This window comes from Physeter macrocephalus, chromosome 5 (assembly GCF_002837175.3).
Source record: "Physeter macrocephalus isolate SW-GA chromosome 5, ASM283717v5, whole genome shotgun sequence".
Taxonomy (NCBI): Eukaryota; Metazoa; Chordata; class Mammalia; order Artiodactyla; family Physeteridae; genus Physeter; species Physeter macrocephalus.
The window spans coordinates 29,661,080-29,679,418 of record NC_041218.1 but is presented as its reverse complement, the minus strand read 5'-3'; positions in this window follow the sequence as shown (position 1 = coordinate 29,679,418).

The following is an 18,339-nucleotide window of genomic DNA, read 5'->3' as shown; positions in this document are numbered from 1 at the left end:
ACCGTAATTCAAAAAGAGTCATGTACCACAATCTTCATTGCAGCACTATTTACAATAGCCAGGACATGGAAGCAGCCTAAGTGTCCATCGACAGATGAATGGATAAAGAAGATGTGGCACATATATACAATGGAATATTACTCAGCCATAAAAAGAAATGCAGTTGAGTTATTTGTAGGGAGGTGGATGGACCTAGAGTCTGTCATACAGAGTGAAGTAAGTCAGAAAGAGAAAAACAAATACTGTATGCTAACACATATATATGGAATCTAAAAAAAAAAAAATGGTTCTGATGAACCTAGGGGCAGGACAGGAATAAAGATGCAGATGTAGAGAATGGACTTGAGGACACGGGGAGGGGGAAGGGTAAGCTGGGATGAAGTGAGAAAGTAGCATTGACATGTATACACTACTAAATGTAAAATAGATAGCTAGTGGGAAGCAGCCCCATAGCACAGGGAGATCAGCTAGGTGCTTTGTGACCACCTAGAGGGGTGGGACAGGGAGGGTGGGAAGGAGATGCAAGAGGGAGGGGATATGGGGATATATGTATACATATAGCTGATTCACTTTGTTATACAGCAGAAACTAACACAACATTGTAAAGCAATTATACTCCAATAAAGATGTTTAAAAGAAAAAGCATTGATTCTTGAGATGGAAATAGTTCTGGTAATGTTTATGGGGAAAAAATAATGCTGTTCTGCATCTGAAATTTCTTCTTTTAGTTCCATTTCACTGAAGGATTCCAAGAAGAAATACAGAAACTGGTCAAAAATTATGTAACCCAATAAGAGTTATTTCAAAGCCGTAATGCTTTGGCATGGTGGGAGGGGGGTGAAGAGGAGTGGCGGGTGTCTAATACAGTGATAAGTTAAGAGCTCAGAGAGGTGATCAGGGTTAGGATCTTATTAAATATTATCTTATGGGCTCCTTAATTTGAGCTAATACTGAGAGAATCATCAGTATCTAAAATTTTTCTCTGAGCATTTTCATCTTATAAAAAGAAAGTTAAAAATGTCATCAAAATCAGTGGCTAGGATTATTGTATTTAAAATGAACAAACAAGACTTTGAGTAAGTTTATATGGGCTGATAACTTCAAAAACATGTATCCAAGTACAAAACGATACTGCACTACAGCATATTCTACCATTTTGATTGGATCAAGGAGTAAGTGCTCTGCCAATACTACTGTAGTGTTTTTTTTTTAATATATATGTATTTAAAGTTCAAATGATTTTGCCTGCTCTTCGGAACTAAGGCATTTTGATAGATCACTTCAACTTAAGGAGATGAACTAGACGTCGTCAGAAACCCCAAAGACCTACAAAGACAGCAGGATACTGCCAGTCCCTACAGAATAGATTTTGTATTTGCCCCAGCTTCCAAGGTTTCTTACTATCAAAGAGCCTTTTATCATGTTTTTATTGCTGCGGTAACTGCTATTAGCAACTTCCATATTTCTTTTACGGTTCAGTCACTTGGTGTATGGGGCTGTAGAACTCATTTTTTTCTAACGGATTCAGACCGTGCAGTCCCCTCCTAAAATCATGCTCCATTTGTTTTCTCTATGTTCGTTGAAATATAAAGAATTCGTTTTACAGCTCTATTAAATGTCGGACCACTATGCTTTACATACTCAATACACAGTCAAAACACTAATTCTTAAAACTTATCAAGGGTATTTACAATTTGTAAGTCTATCTACAGTGTAAATAAAGATAATAACTTAAACCCAATTAATGGTAAGAACAAAATTAAAGCAGCTACGTTTAGAAAAAAACACTATAAAAGGATTCCTACAGGATCGTCATATCTAGGTAAATTAGATTTTCAATTTGATTTATGCTGACTGGCATCTTTTCCCAAGTCCATAGCACTCTGCAAAGAACTGTTTTCACTTAGGTTTTAAAAGTCTTTTTTTCCAACTCTTTGTGTAATATATCTGGGGGGAAAATTGCATTTTAGATTAGGTTATGAGAAGACATTTAATATATCTAACCAAGTTATTTTCTTAAGAAATTTATGTGTAGCTTCATATTATTATTTCCATTACATGGAAAAGTAATTCCTATAAAAATCATTAAAATATTTATATCTTTTAAAAGCAAAGTAATTGATTATAGGCACCATTGATTATAGACACATCAGAATTCAGAAACAACATGGTGTCATAAGTATAAAGTGTATTCAGCTGATTCTCAACTTGTAGTGATTTTTCTTATTTTATGGTTGGCTGGTGAAATACATCAATTTGATGCAGCTTTTAGTGCTAGGCTAAACGATTTAATGGTGATGGTATGTGATTTATTTATATATTTTGTTCAATTGTACTTCCATATTTAAAAAATAATAAAATCTGTTCAAAATCTGTAGATTAAAATCTCAGTATATGGCATCAAGGTCAACATTTTCATTTTCTTTTCAGTCCATAATTTAATTTTTATTTGGTCTATAATTTGTCTGCTTTTAAAATTAAATTATGAATTTGTATATTAGAAAAAAATTTTAAGAATGTTAAAATAAAATGGGCATATGTTGTAACATATGTTCAATCATATATCCACTGATCTCCACTTTGATATGAGGTTGTTCGGTCTTCTGTAGATCTTCTTACATTAATAGCTGAAGGTTTGGGATTCAGGACTCTTGACGTCCCTTTGCAATAAAAACAGGGAGATGAGATTATGGTACAAAATGCCAACACCGAAGCCAGTGTGGCTTATGTTAATGCTTTAGGCCCATCACCATCAGAACTGGTTGGAAAGGGGGGCTACAGCAGAGAAGAGAGCCTCTTCCCGCACTGGGTTCTGGGATGGATAAAAATTATGAGTACCTCCAGCTGCCTTTGACAGACCCTGGACATCTCTTCAGAACTCTTCTTAATACACAAGTCACTTTGGAGGGTCTCATTCCTAAGGAAAAAATAAATAATAATTTTCGAACTTTATTGGACCAAAAATTATAACTTAGATTAACCAAATAGCAGCTGAATGTGCCTTTAATGATACCTTCTTATTTATAATCAGGAAATATAGAAAGTGACCTCTAACCACCAACATAGCATATCCTCTGGAGAACTTGGAACAGCAATCCATTCCTCACTTCATTTTTTTTCACCCATGGGATCATTCACCCTACTGCTTGCCCTCAGCTTTGCCTTTGAAACTGAACATGTGTGCAGTATTTTCCGCATGCATTTAATATGTAATACAAGATACATTTTTAAACTTACATTTTTACTCTCTCCTCCTTGCCTTAGTTACATGTAACATGAAGCTTATGTTTTAACAGTCATGAGCTCTCCAGTTTTACAGTATCATAAAAAGAGTTTATGAGCCTTTTGTTAAAACTCGGTGCCTATGTCATTGGCAGGGCATGAAATTATTTTCAGCTACTTCTTCTACTTATAAGATAAAATTTGGTCTGAATTAAGAATCACACAGGGGGAAATTGAAACAATGCCTTTGTAGCCTAAAATGAGTTTAGTCATCAAATGACACAGATTTGGGTTCACCAGTTTCCACCACATGTGCATACCCCCCGGGGAAAACCTGGTCTCTGTTCATACTTGTCTCTAAAAAGTCCCCATTTCAATGTTCACATTAGTTATGCAAAATCAATGGCATGTTTTTAAAGGGTGTGGATACAACCTTAGCACAAGTTACTCCTGCCAAGAACAGGAATCATTTCAATAGGATGGAGTTTCCAGGGCCATGTTATTGGTAAACACCGGAACTCTCTTGGCCACCTACCCTATAAATAAATGGAAATCTTCCATGAATTATTTATGGATTCTGAGATGAGGCTGATACAGACATTGTATCTCAGATTTCTATTTCCCAGAAGGATGGGCAGTCTCAAGTGGGTGATCGGCCTAAGCGGTGTTTTTCTGTTTCCTGGGGTCATCATAAGCGTTTGAAGTACTGAGTTGCTGGAAGTCGATTTCTCTCCCAATGGAAGCCCCCCTGGGCAGCATCTTCAGTAAACTGTTATCAATTACAGTGCAAATAAATGCCTTCCCTTCACCACTGAGCACGGACTTGTTATCCTGCCTCTGCAGACATGAAAGCACAAACTTGGAGGCCAAAACCAAACCTTCTCTGGTCTGTGTCTGGGCAGAGGGTGTGTGTCAAATAAGGGATTCAGAAATGAATTCTGGATTATTTTAAACAAAAGTTCATACTGAAAAAAAAATACACATACACACACTTGTGTAAATATGTGTGTCTTTGTGTGCATACGCATACACACAAAATAAAATAGATGGTCGAGAGGTACCAAATCATCTTTTAGCCATTGTATTAGTTTCTTTGAAACATTCCTCTTAATTTTGATTTATAACGCTGTGGAAAACCTTTAGAATAACAGGTTCTCCATCTCTGGAGGCCTCAGCCTGGTGCTCGTCTGGACACGCGGGGAATGTAGCTGGAGGTCTCCGCCAGGCAGAGCCTGGAGGGGCGTGCGAGGGGCGGGGTCTGGCAGATGCTTCTCTCTGGGAGGTGACAAGCGACCCAACTGCCAGAAACCATCAGCTTGAGAAGATGTTAGGAAAAGCTGGACTCCACTAAGATGATAAAGAGAACTTGGAGAAGGAAAGAGGCCGGGGCAGCTCTGTGCCCTGTTGAAAGTAAAAATGGATCATTAGGGCTTTCTGGGGGCAATTACTCTTAGTCGGGGATGCAGAGATGAGCTCCGCCCCCTCGCCTCCGCCCTCCTCTCCCCCTCCCAGCTTTCCTGAGGGGCTCTGATCTCTCTCACCCGGCTTTCCCTCTGGCAAACGCTGACGTGGATGAGGAGTGAGAGGGCGGCTTAACTGAATCCTGTAAGCTGTGGCGAGGGCACCGTTGCATGCAAGGCACTTGGCAAGATCACAGTGGTACAACTCATTAGGTTAAAACGGAACTGTCCCCCGTTTTGTTACTTCCTCAGTCCCTATATCCAACTCTGTCATTGCACTACCACATTATATAATAATTATCTAAACTCCCCAATTTTTATTCGCCACCCCCCATGCCCCCACTAACCGGAGCCCCTCAAGGCCTGGGATTGACTTTTTTTTTTTTAACATCTTTATTGGAGTATACTTGCTTTACAATGGTGTGTTAGTTTCTGCTTTATAACAAAGTGAATCAGTTATACATATACATATGTCCCCATATCTCTTCCCTCTTGCGTCTCCCTCCCTCCCACCCTCCCTATCTCACCCCTCTAGGTGGTCACAAAGCACCGAGCTGATCTCCCTGTGCTATGCGGCTGCTTCCCACTAGCCACTGGGTTGAATCTTATGCAAGTTTCTACCGTATACTTCCTAACACAGTGTCGGAGCTCAGCATATATTTTTCTCTCATGCTCCTTCCTCTGTCTACTGCCTCTCAGCTCAGATGCCATCTCCTCTCGGAATCGTCCTCTGATTCCCCCAATACTGGTCAAAGTGGCCTTTCTTTGTGCTTCCTCAGCACTCTCTGCTTCCCCCCATCCCAAGCTTTATCTTTCTTTGTCTGTTTAATAATTTGTACCCACTGGAATATCAAATCCACAAGGAAGGAACTGAGTTTTTTGTTTCTTTGGTTGTGCTTATTTACAATTTATTTTTAACTGTTTTATTGAGATACAGTTTACATACCATAAAATGCCCTCATTTCAAGTGTACAATTCAATGGTTTTTAGTGTATTTACACATTTGCAACCATCACCATAATATAACTTTAGGACATTTTTGTCCCCCTAAAACAAATACAGCAGTTCCTCTCCACCCTTCCCCTTTTCCACCCCAACCTTAGGCGACCACTGGTCTGCTTTCTGTTCCTATAGATCAACTTGCCCTGAATATTTCCTATAAATGGAGTCATACAGTATGTGGTCTTTTGCAGCTGGCTTCTTTCACTTAGTATTTTAATCTTTGCATTCACAGTTTAGAAATAAATTGCTTAGCACAGAAAAGACATTCAATGAATTTTTCTAACATGAAAAAATAAATGCACTAACCAACTCTAGCATTTTCTGGAGCTAGAAGTTGTGCTCAAAATAGAGCTCGTCCAAGAGGCTTTGACAAAGCTTTATGTTAGAAATAGCATTATCGCTTCCGAAGCCCTTTCTAGCAGGTGCCAATTGTTTGTTTGTTCCCATGGGGCCCCTTGGACTGAGGTGAGGCACGGAAGAGGTAGCTGGGGGAGGTGTGAGCCACGCATGGGAGCTGCCTGCCTGGGCTCTGGGGAGGTGCTTGGCGCTCAGGGAGCTGCTGACACCAGGTGCCGGGCCCTAAGTTTTGCAGCCCATGCAGGTCTGAGGTGCCCCTGTCTCCTCTTTGCTGGACCAAGTCACTGCTCATGTCAGCACTCACTGATGCTCTTTCCGCCCCGCCCTGTCAAAACTGGAGAGGGTTTGATGAAGTCATGCCCAGGTTTAATGAATAATCAGGCCCTATGCCTCAAGCCCGCAGAAGGGTACTAAGGTTTTCAGAGAGGACAAAGTCAGACATTTTTAGTTGTAGAATTTCAGCAATCAGCTGTCCAGAAATGGGGCTGTTGGAAGAAACGAGGAGCATCACATAACATATCTCAAAGATTCTGCCATTCCCAAGAACAGAGGAGACAGGAGAGAGGCTGTAGAGATGGCCCCATCCAGAGCTGCCTGCTAACCTGACCCCCGGGGTTTGTGGGAAGATGCTCCATTAAGGCATGCATACCAATGAGGCACGGCTTCTGATCTGTAGAAATATTTCTATTAACTTTCTTTTTCTACCGTACTATTGTCAACTGCAATATTAATGTAGCATCAAAATTTATCATTTTTATGTCATAAATCTTCCTTTAATTTTATACATAATAAGTGCTTACAGATGCAAATCATGTTTGAGTGGAAGGACATAATGGTTAAAAGAAGTACTGGCCATATTGTAGTAATTTTGCAAACAGCTGGTTCAAGTTAACATATGTGTATTCCCAGTCTCGTGTATATGAGATACAAGTTAATGTTAACAGTACTTTAACAATGCAACTGAATCTAATTATGGAATTGAAAGCGCTGTGGGTAGAGGAATCACATTTTCACTGAAAAGCATAGGTAGACATCTGTTTCTGGTGAGTTTCAAATAGGTACTTGCATCTTTTACACTCACCAATTCCATAATTTTTTGCAACCGTGGATTAACTAATTGCCTGCATATTTTTTTTCTAAAACTAGACGGCAGATATATTCTTCAGCAATTTAATTTTGCCAGTGGCATTATATATGCCTTTTAAATATGGGAGGTGTAAAGAGGGCTGCGACTGGAATTTAGGGCAAAGGGAAAGCTTCCTTGCTTTGTTACCAGATGGCTCCCCACTGTGTCCACCATTCTTTATTTTACTAGATTCTTCTGTTGGAAATCCTTTCAATTAGTGAAATCACTTACATTAACCTTCAGGGTCTCTTAAGATGCTAATATCCTTGGAACATTGGGGCTGTTCTAGACATTTCAAGTAGGAGTGCATTAAATTACATTATTTTTCTCCCAGTAGCTGGCTAAAGTCAATGCACTGAGTAAATACAAGAAATGGGGCATGATTTTGAAGGGAACCCAGTTGCAAAGAAGATCTGAGAGAAAGGGGAGCCTGAGAAGCAAGGGGCATTGGCTGCCGATGGGCCACTGTGCCCAAGTGCCATGCTGTGTGCCAAGTTCTCTTCTGACAGCTGAAATTTAAAATCGTTTATTCTTGAGCAACGGACTTGGAATACAGAACCTCTGCGGAACTGCTAAAGGAATTCAAATTTTTCACCTGGAGAGGTGAAGATTTCAAAGATGGCCTGATTGGGCTCGTCCCATAACCTACGGTTGTTTTGCATTTTATCAGTTCAGCTAAGTCAGAAGACCCAGTTAGAATCACATTTCTTCCTCCTCTAGCTCTTCATGTGCTGGTTTCCACTGCCCAAAACAATGAAAGATTGTGCTTTTTTTGGGCATTGCACTTTTAAGCAGGAGCCCAATGTATCTGAAAGCAGGTCACTTAGACAGTAGTCAAAGACGTAAAGCATTGTTAAAGGGGAGACAATCACTCATCGGCTTAATTGTTGATGGAAATAAAAAGTTTATGTTCATCCTTTATTGCTTCGAGGATTTGAATATCAGTGCACTTGGGCTATGATACCAACTATCTCAAGGATTGCCAGGATCAATTTGTCTGGTCTGGTGGGCTGTGTCCCAAATGTTTTATCTATTCTCATGGTTCCGTGCAGGTGCATTTTTTTCAGAGAGAAAATGAGTTACTTAGTCAAGCGTATAATGACAATGGTCCTCTCCCTCTAGAGCTTCCAAACAAACTCCTCCAGATCATGTATATGAGAAGATATATTCCACAAGCTTCTAAGACGTGAATGGTCACTGATAAATGAGGCAGATTAAAGAACACAGTGGTGAAATTCCGTGTTTTAAAGGACTTTAAAGTATTTTTAAAATTTGACTAAATATGCGCCTTGTCTCCGGTGTCCAGGAAGGTAAGGTAGTTTAGTGGCCTGAAGGTAAACTACAAAAATTTCTATCCTTCTGTCTCTTACATGAAAATGTAAAGCATGACTTTTAACCTAAACAGAGTGTGCTCGACTTTGCACGTGTTTACTTTTATGTCGTACTGAAAGACAACCACTGGCAAAAGTTTTCCTGGAGGAACAGGATTCAAACACTTAAAGCACAAATTCTTATAGTTCCAGAAATGTCAGCTTTTTTTTTTTTTCAGCAGCACACCAGTTGGGAAGGCAAGCCAGTTTTGACCATCAGGTTACAAGAAGGAAAGAAAACTAAAAAGAGGAAGCAAGAGAACACGAGAAGAATAAGGGAAGGGAAGGAATGGGAGCAGGAGGAATTGAGGGGAGAAAGAAAGAGGGGGTTTAGAAACCTTAAGAAATGGTAGCAGATGTCATTTGTTGTCATGATCATCAGTCAGCCAAAATGGTCTAAAATTTAACCGCAAATTCAGCAAGTGGAATTTAGAGGCTATGTCACAAACAGGCAACAATGGGTCATAGTCTCTCCAGATGAAAGCTAAAATTTTCCATTATCCAGATGTGTGTTTGGTTTTACAGCCATTAGGTAACTGCATTGCTGACAAAATACAAAGATGCTCTTAATCAGAGAGAGGTTAATTGTAGTCACAAAAGGAAAATGTCTTATTTTACACTAACTAATCTGATTAGTTTGAAACTGCCTTTTGAAAAGGACTTATCTTTTTCTTAGCTTAGTCTTCAGAATCATGAGAATTTTCTTGTTTTTGGAATAAACCTAACCATGGTAGCCCACTTGCTAATTGTATTTCTTACATTTCCCTGTAATAAAAGTTGTCCTTGGGCTTCCCTGGTGGCGCAGTGGTTAAGAATCCGCCTGCCAACACAAGGAACACGGGTTTGATCCCTGGTCTGGGAAGATCCCACATGCCACGGAACAACTAAGCCCGTGTGCCACAACTACTGAGCCCGTGTGCCACAACTACTGAAGCCCGCGTGCCTAGAGCCCGTGCTTGGCAACAAGAGAAGCCACCTCAATGAGAAGCCCACACACCACAATGAAGAGTAGCCCACACTCACCGCAACTAGAGAAAGCCCGTGCTCAGCAACAACGACCCAATGCAGCCAAAAAAAATTTAAAAAAAAAGTTGTCCTTTATTTTGATTCAAGTGTTCCCAGTGTAGAAATTTAACCCTTTTATCAAGATATTTCAGTGAGGTTTCATTAGATTTTCTGTACAAGGCTGATCATACTAAAACAAACAGATGAACAAGCCTCCACAATATTTAGACAGTGAATGCTTAGACCTCTCAAGTCCTCTCCTGTGCTAGACTGAAGAACATTAGCCAATATCATCAAAACAGGAGACTGGAATACTCTTCTTTGGGGAACCTATTCTAAGATACAAGACATAAATATACTGATATTAAAGATTCGCTAATAAAATGACCCATTGAAATTACCCTAAAATAAAATCCAAAATCAACAAGTCCTACCCATATGCTCAGAGCTAATTGGCTTTAAATGCTCCGCTCGTAATCATGAGTAAAAACAAGGATTCCCAGATATCTGAGGCAAGCTTCTAAAATGACAGATAGAGACAAAGCAAACAGAACAGAGCAATGTGGAAGAAGCAGAGGGAAGAAAATTGCAAAAAAAATCATTAATATACTGTGTTAGACAGAAGAATGGCCCCCCAAATATGTCCCCATCTGTACTGTTTTTTCAGAGCTGTTATAACAAAATACCGCAAACAAAATGGCTTAAAAACAGGAGAACTTTATACTCTCACAGTTTTGAAGGCCAGAAATCTGAAAAAAAGATGTCAGTAGGGCTACAGTCCCACTGCAGGCTCTAGGGGAGAATACTTCCTTGCCTCTTCCAGCTTCTGGTGGCTCCAAACATTCCCTGGGGCATTGCTCCTCAGTCTCCACATGGCCTCCTCCTTTTTCTCTTTATCTGTCTTCTCCTTTGCCATCTCTCATAAGGACTCTTGTCACTGGGTTTGGGGCCCACCTGGATTACCCATTATGACATCATTTAAGATTCTGAACTTAATTATATCTGCAAAGAAATATAATTCAGAAAAATCCAAATAAGATCACATTCACAGGTTCTGTGTATTAGGCAGTGGGCATATCTTTTGGGGAGAGCTGCCACTCAACCCACTACAATGTTCTAAGTCCTGGAATCTATTAATGGGTTACCTTATCTGGCAAAAGAGATTTTGAAGGAATAATTAAGGTAAGGATCTTGAAAGGGAAAGATATTCCTGGATTATCCACATGATCCCAATGTAATCACCAAAGTCCTTGTAGGAGGGAAGCAGGAGGGTCACAGTCAGTGAGAGGGGTACGACAGTAGAGGCAGAGGTCAGAGTGATGTGATGTGAGGAAGCAACCATGAGCCAAGGAATGTAGGCGGCTTCTTCTAGAAGCTGGAAATGACAAAGAACCAGATTTTCCCCTAGAGCCTTCAGAAGGAACCCAACCCTGTTGACCCACTGTAGACTTTTGACCTCCAGAACTGTAACATAATCAATGTGTGTTATTTTAAGCCACTAAAATTGTGAGAATTTTTACAGCAGTAATAGGAAACTAATACATATATTCAAAATGACGAGAAGATATCACACCCTTAAAATCACAACAGGATATTATTTAATTTTAAAACGGAACGTGCAGAGAACATAAAGAAGATCTCTTGGAAATCAGACACACATGCACACAAGCACATATCCACATGTATACCAGCAGAAATGAAAAACTCAATAGAAACCAAAAATGATACAACTGAGAAAAATCTCACAGATATTAGAGGAAAAAAAGATATGAAAATTAGAACAGAGTACTTACAAAACTTACAGAACCAGACAGTTAATTCAACATTCTAGAAAGCGGAAAGAAAATAGAGGAGAGAAAATCATCAATGAAACAATTTAGAATATTTTTCTACAAAAACATGATTTTCACACTGAGATGGCCTACTGAGAGTCCAGGGTAGGTAAAAATACACTCACATCTAGCCACACCATCATGAAATTTCCAAATATCACAGAGAAAGAGAAGATTTCAAAAGATATCAAAGGAAAAAAATAAATTCATATACAAAGGATCTGGAATTAGACTATATTCCGATGTTTTGATAATAACAATGGAAGCTAGAAAACAATGGAGAAATGTCTCCAAAATTCTGAAAGAAAATTATCCCTAACCTAGAATTCACCACTAGTCAAGCTACTAGAATAGGATAAAACTATTTTAAGACAGACAAGTTCTCATAAAGTTTATCTCACATACACTCTTTCTCGGGAAGCTACAGGAGTATGTGCTCCCCTAGAACAGAGGCCTAAACCAAAAATGGGAAATACATATGTTTCAGAAAATGAGGTTTCTACAAAGACACAAGAAAAATGTGATCTGTGGGATGATGGTGAAGCAGATCACAGATGACACTGGCCACCAGATGTGGAGGCAACCATTCCAGACTGGGACAGGTCAGGGGACATGGGAGACTCTGTGTCAAAAAGATAAAACTGATGGGCTTCCCTGGTGGCGCAGCGGTTGAGAATCCGCCTGCCGATGCAGGGGACATGGGTTCGTGCCCCGGTCCGGGAAGATCCCACATGCCGCGGAGCGGCTGGTCCCGTGAGCCATGACCGCTGAGCCTGTGCGTCCGGAGCCTGTGCTCCGCAACGGGAGAGGCCACAACAGTGAGAGGCCCGCGTACCACAAAAAAAAAAAAAAAAAAAAAAAAAGATAAAACTGATGAAGCTTCTGATTCATCTCAGGAGATTTAGAAAATTGGGAGGTTTGGGGTTGGATTCGTGATAAGCACAAAGAAACCAGGAAAACAGGGGACTTCCCCAGCTGTCCAGTGGTTGAGACTCCAAGCTTCCACTGTAGGGGTGTGGGTTCGATCCCTGGTCAGGGAACTAAGATCCCATGTTCCCTGAGATGTGGCCAAAAAAAAAAAAAAAAAAAGGAAACCAGGAAAATAGAGGGAAAAAGCAAGTAAGGAAAGGAAAATAAACATAGTACACTACATAGCTTAGCATGAATAACATTGTGTCTTATAAGATTAAAAACTGACTGCTGACCTAACCACAATTTTGAGATAAATATATTGAGAATATAAAGGCTACAAAAATACATGGTGGGGAGAGGAGTGAAGCGGAGCAAATCCTCAGATTCCAGAGTGGAAAGTCACAGATAAAGCCTAATATTTTCAAAATTAAGAAGTAACAGTATAGGGCTTCCCTGGTGGTGCAGTGGTTAAGAATCCGCCTGCCAACTCAGGGGACGCGGGTTCGACCCCTGGTCCAGGAAGATCCCACATGCCACGGAGCAACTAAGCCCGTGCGCCACAACAACTGAGCCTGTGCTCTAGAGCCTGCGAGCCACAACTACTGAGCCCATGCGCCTAGAGCCCATGCTCTGCAACAAGAGAAGCCACCACAATGAGAAGCCCGTGCACCGCAACGAAGAGCAGCCCCCGCTCACCGCAGCTAGAGAAAGCCGACAAGCCACCACAATGAGAAGCCCCTGCACCGCAACGAAGAGCAGCCCCCGCTCACCGCAGCTAGAGAAAGCCCACGTGCAGCAAGGAAGACCCAACGCAGCCAAAAATAAATAAATAAATAATTTATAAAAAAATAAAAGTAACAGTATAAGTATGATGTTTAACAGGTTAGAGCAAAGTACCAAAAGAATTCAGCTAAGAGAGCTGGAAGTTGGTACTTCTGGGGAGGGTGTACGGGGAGTGGGGAGTAGGAAACTGCTGTTTTTCATTACAAGACTTAACTAATTGTTTAATTATGTCATACAGATGATTTTTCAAAACCTGTGATATTGTGAGAATTTTAGTAGAAGGATCGTTTAATTTAAGATGTTTTGCAAAGTTCCATTGATTCAGTGGTGTACTCCTTTGATTAGATTACTGAACGGTAGGTATAGTTTTAAATATAAGGAAAAGAGGCACAGAAAGATTCCAAGAAAGAAAGATTCCAAGAGGCTACTGGATAAAACTAAGTCAGAAAGATAAACAATGCTGCCTGAGTTTACTCTTTCTGAGGGGTTCTTCTGTTTTCTCCAGCTGTGAAATATATTTATGACTTTCAACTCCTTTCTTTCGTTCGTTTTTGAGGGCCAAGTGAAGACACACCTTAAAGCAAACGATTAACAAAAATAACCCTCCATCATAAGTGTTATCAAATGATTTAAATTATCCTGAAAACATATATTTCTTTGTATGCAATCACAAGGAGCTCTAACATGTTTTGTCTGGTCTGAAAATTTATGCAACTTATCAACAAATAATTGCGCAGATGCAATGAATCAAAATATTTCTTCAGCATTTTAATGAACAACTATATGCATCAATATTACAATATATTTCTCAAATTTAGCCTACCGACGTTAAGCCTCCTGTTGATTACCTACTTTGGGACTTCTCCTCATCCACCTTTCTATCCTCATATCGATTACTCTAGACCACCCAACATGCTTCTGGGCCACTTGCCTGAGATGACAATGTGTGAGGGACCATGAATTAATTTCACCGTTACCAAAGGAAACCACAAGCAGAAACATAAAGCAAATAATGTGTTCTGAGGTTCAATAAGTAGAGGAGGATGACATTATTCAGGGACACTATGATTTTTGCTGACATCTACCCTCTGCTCCTCTGGGTTAATCTATCTTACCAGAGCTTCCAAGGGCACAGGGTGCTAGTGCAGCAACGGGTATTGATGTGTCCTCTACTCACCACTCCCTACACTGATACTAATTATCACCGCATAGCTCGTCTTTTCTCAGAATACAGTCCACAGCCTTTGTGTCATAGTTATCCTGCCAATAGCTTCCGTAAGAGGTTCTTCATCTGCCTGACCATCTACCTTGAGGGCTTGCCATGCTACATTTTACAGTAGGTAGCAGACTGATACCTTGCTCTGTCTGCCCAAGGAAGTAAGGACATCCTTCAACATTTCTGTACCCTCATTTCTTTCTTCTATGGTGAGGAAATCTGTACCCTATTTCCCACCTCATTGGTTACTCCTCCCCTGCAGAGAAAGAGTGGCCAGTCAATTGGTCCCTGTCACCAGTGGGTACCTCCAAAGCAAGATGGCCCCACCTGCCCTCTTCATAGGCCTGGACGTCCTCAGGTAGAGTGAGCTGTCCTCTCCACTTCCTGTGGCCTCCTGCCAGCCTCCTTTCTCAGGTCCAGTTTTTCAGCGTGAGACTGGGTGGATCTATTGGATCAGCCTCGCTGTCTTCAATTCAGGGGGAAGGAATAGAAAACTTCACTTCGCATAATCTAGCTCGACTAGGAAGCCTTACACTTAATAAACCTGATACTTTGCCCAAACTGGTTCAGTTCCCTGTCTGCATGCTTTATTCATCAGAACCCCTGGGACAGGGAGGGGAGGGGAGTATCAAGGGGAAGATTCCAGCACTGAACCCCACCCTGGACTGCCAACAATCACTATAAGATTAAGATATGCTGAAGGCCAAATCAGTCCCTGAAGGGAAACTCCTTTCAGCCGAAGCCTGCCATAACGCAGTTAACCTATAAGGCAAATATTAGTTCTCTCCCCAAAACAGCATGAAAATGTGGCTCCGCTGTATTTGTCTGGTGCTGGTTTCGCGAGTGTGCCCTGGGGATTGCAGACAATACGCTGGTGCTGAAGTAGCAACTGAAATCTTTTACCCAGTCGGCTGGACTCAGGCTCTGTTCTGGCACGTGGCCCAGTATATCAATATTGTGGTTTTCAGCCCATTTTGGAAGCTGTTTCACTAAGCCATGTGACAACCCCAAAAGTTGGTCTGGCACCAGAAGACTTCATCAGATTGCAAACTTGAGAGCCCTCAAGTCAGCTGTTTTTGTGTTGATGCCTCCCTTCCTGTAATCACTAACAGAAGGTGAGGGGGCTACAGTTGGAGCACACCTCACACCTTCAACGCCGTTCATGTTTATGTCTCTGAACCCTCGTAAATCTCCTGGGCTCTGAGCACTTGCTGACTCAAATAAAAGCACTCTCTGGAGGCAACTTCAAGTAAGAGTTTGAGTTATTAGCAGAGCTCAACAGACGTACCTGGAAAGAGCACGTGGCATGGCTACAGATTTGTCAGAAAGATTTAAGAGTATCAGTGTATTTACTGATTTGAACACTAGCAAAAACCGAAGCTGCGAATACTCTAGACCCAGCCATCTGATGGACCCCTTGGAAATTGTGCAGACCATGTGGCCCGTACTATGCAACGTACTAGGTACAAGTCATGGCGAATTTCCAGTTGAAAAGTGGCAAATTAGTAGATGATGTCAATGCTGACAGCTCTCAACTTTATGCTTCATTCATTCCAGCGTTATGAGAGATGCCTTGTCTGTTAACACGACAACCACACAGCCAATATTGAACACCTACTACTCACTCAGCCTGTTGTAGGCATTGGGGGGGCGTGCAAAAGAATTCCTCATAGTCTTTGATTTGAAGAGGTTTATAATGTAATTGGTGACTCACAGTGAAGGCACGTTAAACCATCAGAAAGCCAAAGTAAATTAAGCGATACATTTTCTGATAGGTACCTCAGATGAAGTAGAAATTAGGCAGAGAGGGGTGTGAACATGATTAACTGTGTAAGACTCCCTGAAGAAGTGTGACCTAAAGAATGGCTAGGCAGGCTTGGGTAAGTAAAAAAGAAAGAAAAAAGTCTAGGTATGGAGGCAGGGTTTCTCAAGAAACCGAAATAGTAACATGCAAGCCCTGCTTGTGGAAAAGGGAAGAAAGACATTGGGCTGCCTAAGGAGAATGACCATAATGAAATAGAGTGAATTTAATAAAAAAAATGACAGCTATGGAGAAATCCTGAATGAAGGATGTTTAGAAGTCAAACCAAAGGGTTTACAACATAGGGAGGGGTCAATAAGAAATCATTAAAGGTTTCAGTGGGGAAAGTGAAAAAATTAAAGTTAAATCTAAATGTGATTCATCTGCTGTGAAGATGGAGTAAACACCAAATGGTAACTTGGTGACCAGACTTCACAAACCTCACTTCAACATGCTGCCCACCCACGATGAGGACAGTAGCCAATGGTCAAACGTATGGTCAACCGCCTCGAATACAAAGGCAGCTTCAGCATTTGCTGATTTTTGTCTGGCACTTTGTTGACAGCAGAATTACATCACAACAATTAAACGTAAATATGCAGCCCAACGGTTAGAATAAGATAGACCCCGTTGATTCTTTCTAAATGACTCTTCCCTCCAAGTTTTCTCCCTTCAAGTTGGAGATTGCTTGATTTTAGTAAAAAGGAAAAAAAAAGAGAAAATTTGATTTTTCCCACTATAGACATCCCAGTGATCTCTCCATAAATAGTACTCCTAAAAGAATGAAAGTCCAGATTTTTGAAGTTTTCTTGATAATTTTTTTTTTTTTTTTTTTTTTGCAGTACGCGGGCCTCTCGCTGTCGCGGCCTCCCCCGTTGAGGCTCCGGAGGCGCAGGCCCAGCGGCCATGGCTCACGGGCCCAGCCGCTCCGCGGCACGTGGGATCTTCCCGGACCGGGGCACGAACCCGCGTCCCCTGCATCGGCAGGCGGACTCCCAACCACTGCGCCACCAGGGAAGCCCTTGATAATTTTTTTAACTCAATAATAATTCATTAATTGAGTTGTTTTGTTATACAGAATTCAGAAAAAATTTTTTGAAAAGGGGTATGGAGAGATTCAACATTCTCCATGTATTTCAGTTTTGACAAATAGTGACCACTCTTGTTTGTCAAGGATTTTACTTATATTCCCTCATTCCGAAAAGACTGCATAATCAGTGCAAATACCACTAGAGATAAGCCACTTTCTATTAACACTTATTGAGTCTTCTTCAATCTTAATTTCTAGGACAAGTAAACAAAAAAAAAATTTTTTTACTTTCATAGTTGTGAAAATTTAAAAAGCAAGACAGCATCCTTCTCCAACTCCTGCCCCTTCTCCTAGTTCTGTCACTGGTGTCTCCTCTGCTGCTCCAAGGCGGGCTTTTCAGGCCACCAAAGGACAGCAGGACATCCAGAATGCCATTCTCCGCCCCCTCCTGAGAGCCAGTGGTCACAAGCCTGTGCTCTGTCCCACACTGGTAGCATCCAGGTGGAATTTAAAATAGAATGGATGAGGATCCAGTTATGTAAAAAGTCACCTCTGGTCTTCTGTTCCATCATGAGAGTTAAGACCAGCTGGGGTGCTTCTGGTATCAGTTTCCAGTACATAAGTCTCTGTGATCTGCAGCAGAAATTCTTACAACAGGGCCCTTAGAAGTCTCGTTCTCTGATGGACTGCCAGAGGCAGAGTCCAAGGCATATCTGTGCAGGCAGACTTTTTGCTGAGTTTCCCAGGGACTGAGAGAAAACTACCAGAAGGCACAGCCTCCCCTGGGTTCTACAGCTAATAATCTACAATTGTCCTGGATGGGAGGTGGGGTTTATTGCTGGCCAGCTACTTATCTTGGTTCAACTGGCCCAGCTGGTCAGAGAGGACCATGGTCAGAGATGCAGTCTCTCTGAAGATCTTCTTTGAGTGAAATGAATATTTCCTCTGGCTCTCTCTCCTAAATCCCCTTTTCCAGAATGTAGCTCAAAACACCTTACCGTTGCTAGGAAAACAAATTCATGTACCCTTCTTGCCGGATCAAGAAGCTACAGATGCTTCAGTAATCTGTGCAAACTTGGAGTTACACTGTGCTTTGCTTAACAGCATTAATCAAATTTTAGATAGCTGGGCTCAGATCATGAGATAAGTTCAGCTCCCATTTTGAACAATTAGTGGTATGATCTTTATAACATTTTTTAGAAAGCTTGCATAAGACAGTAAGC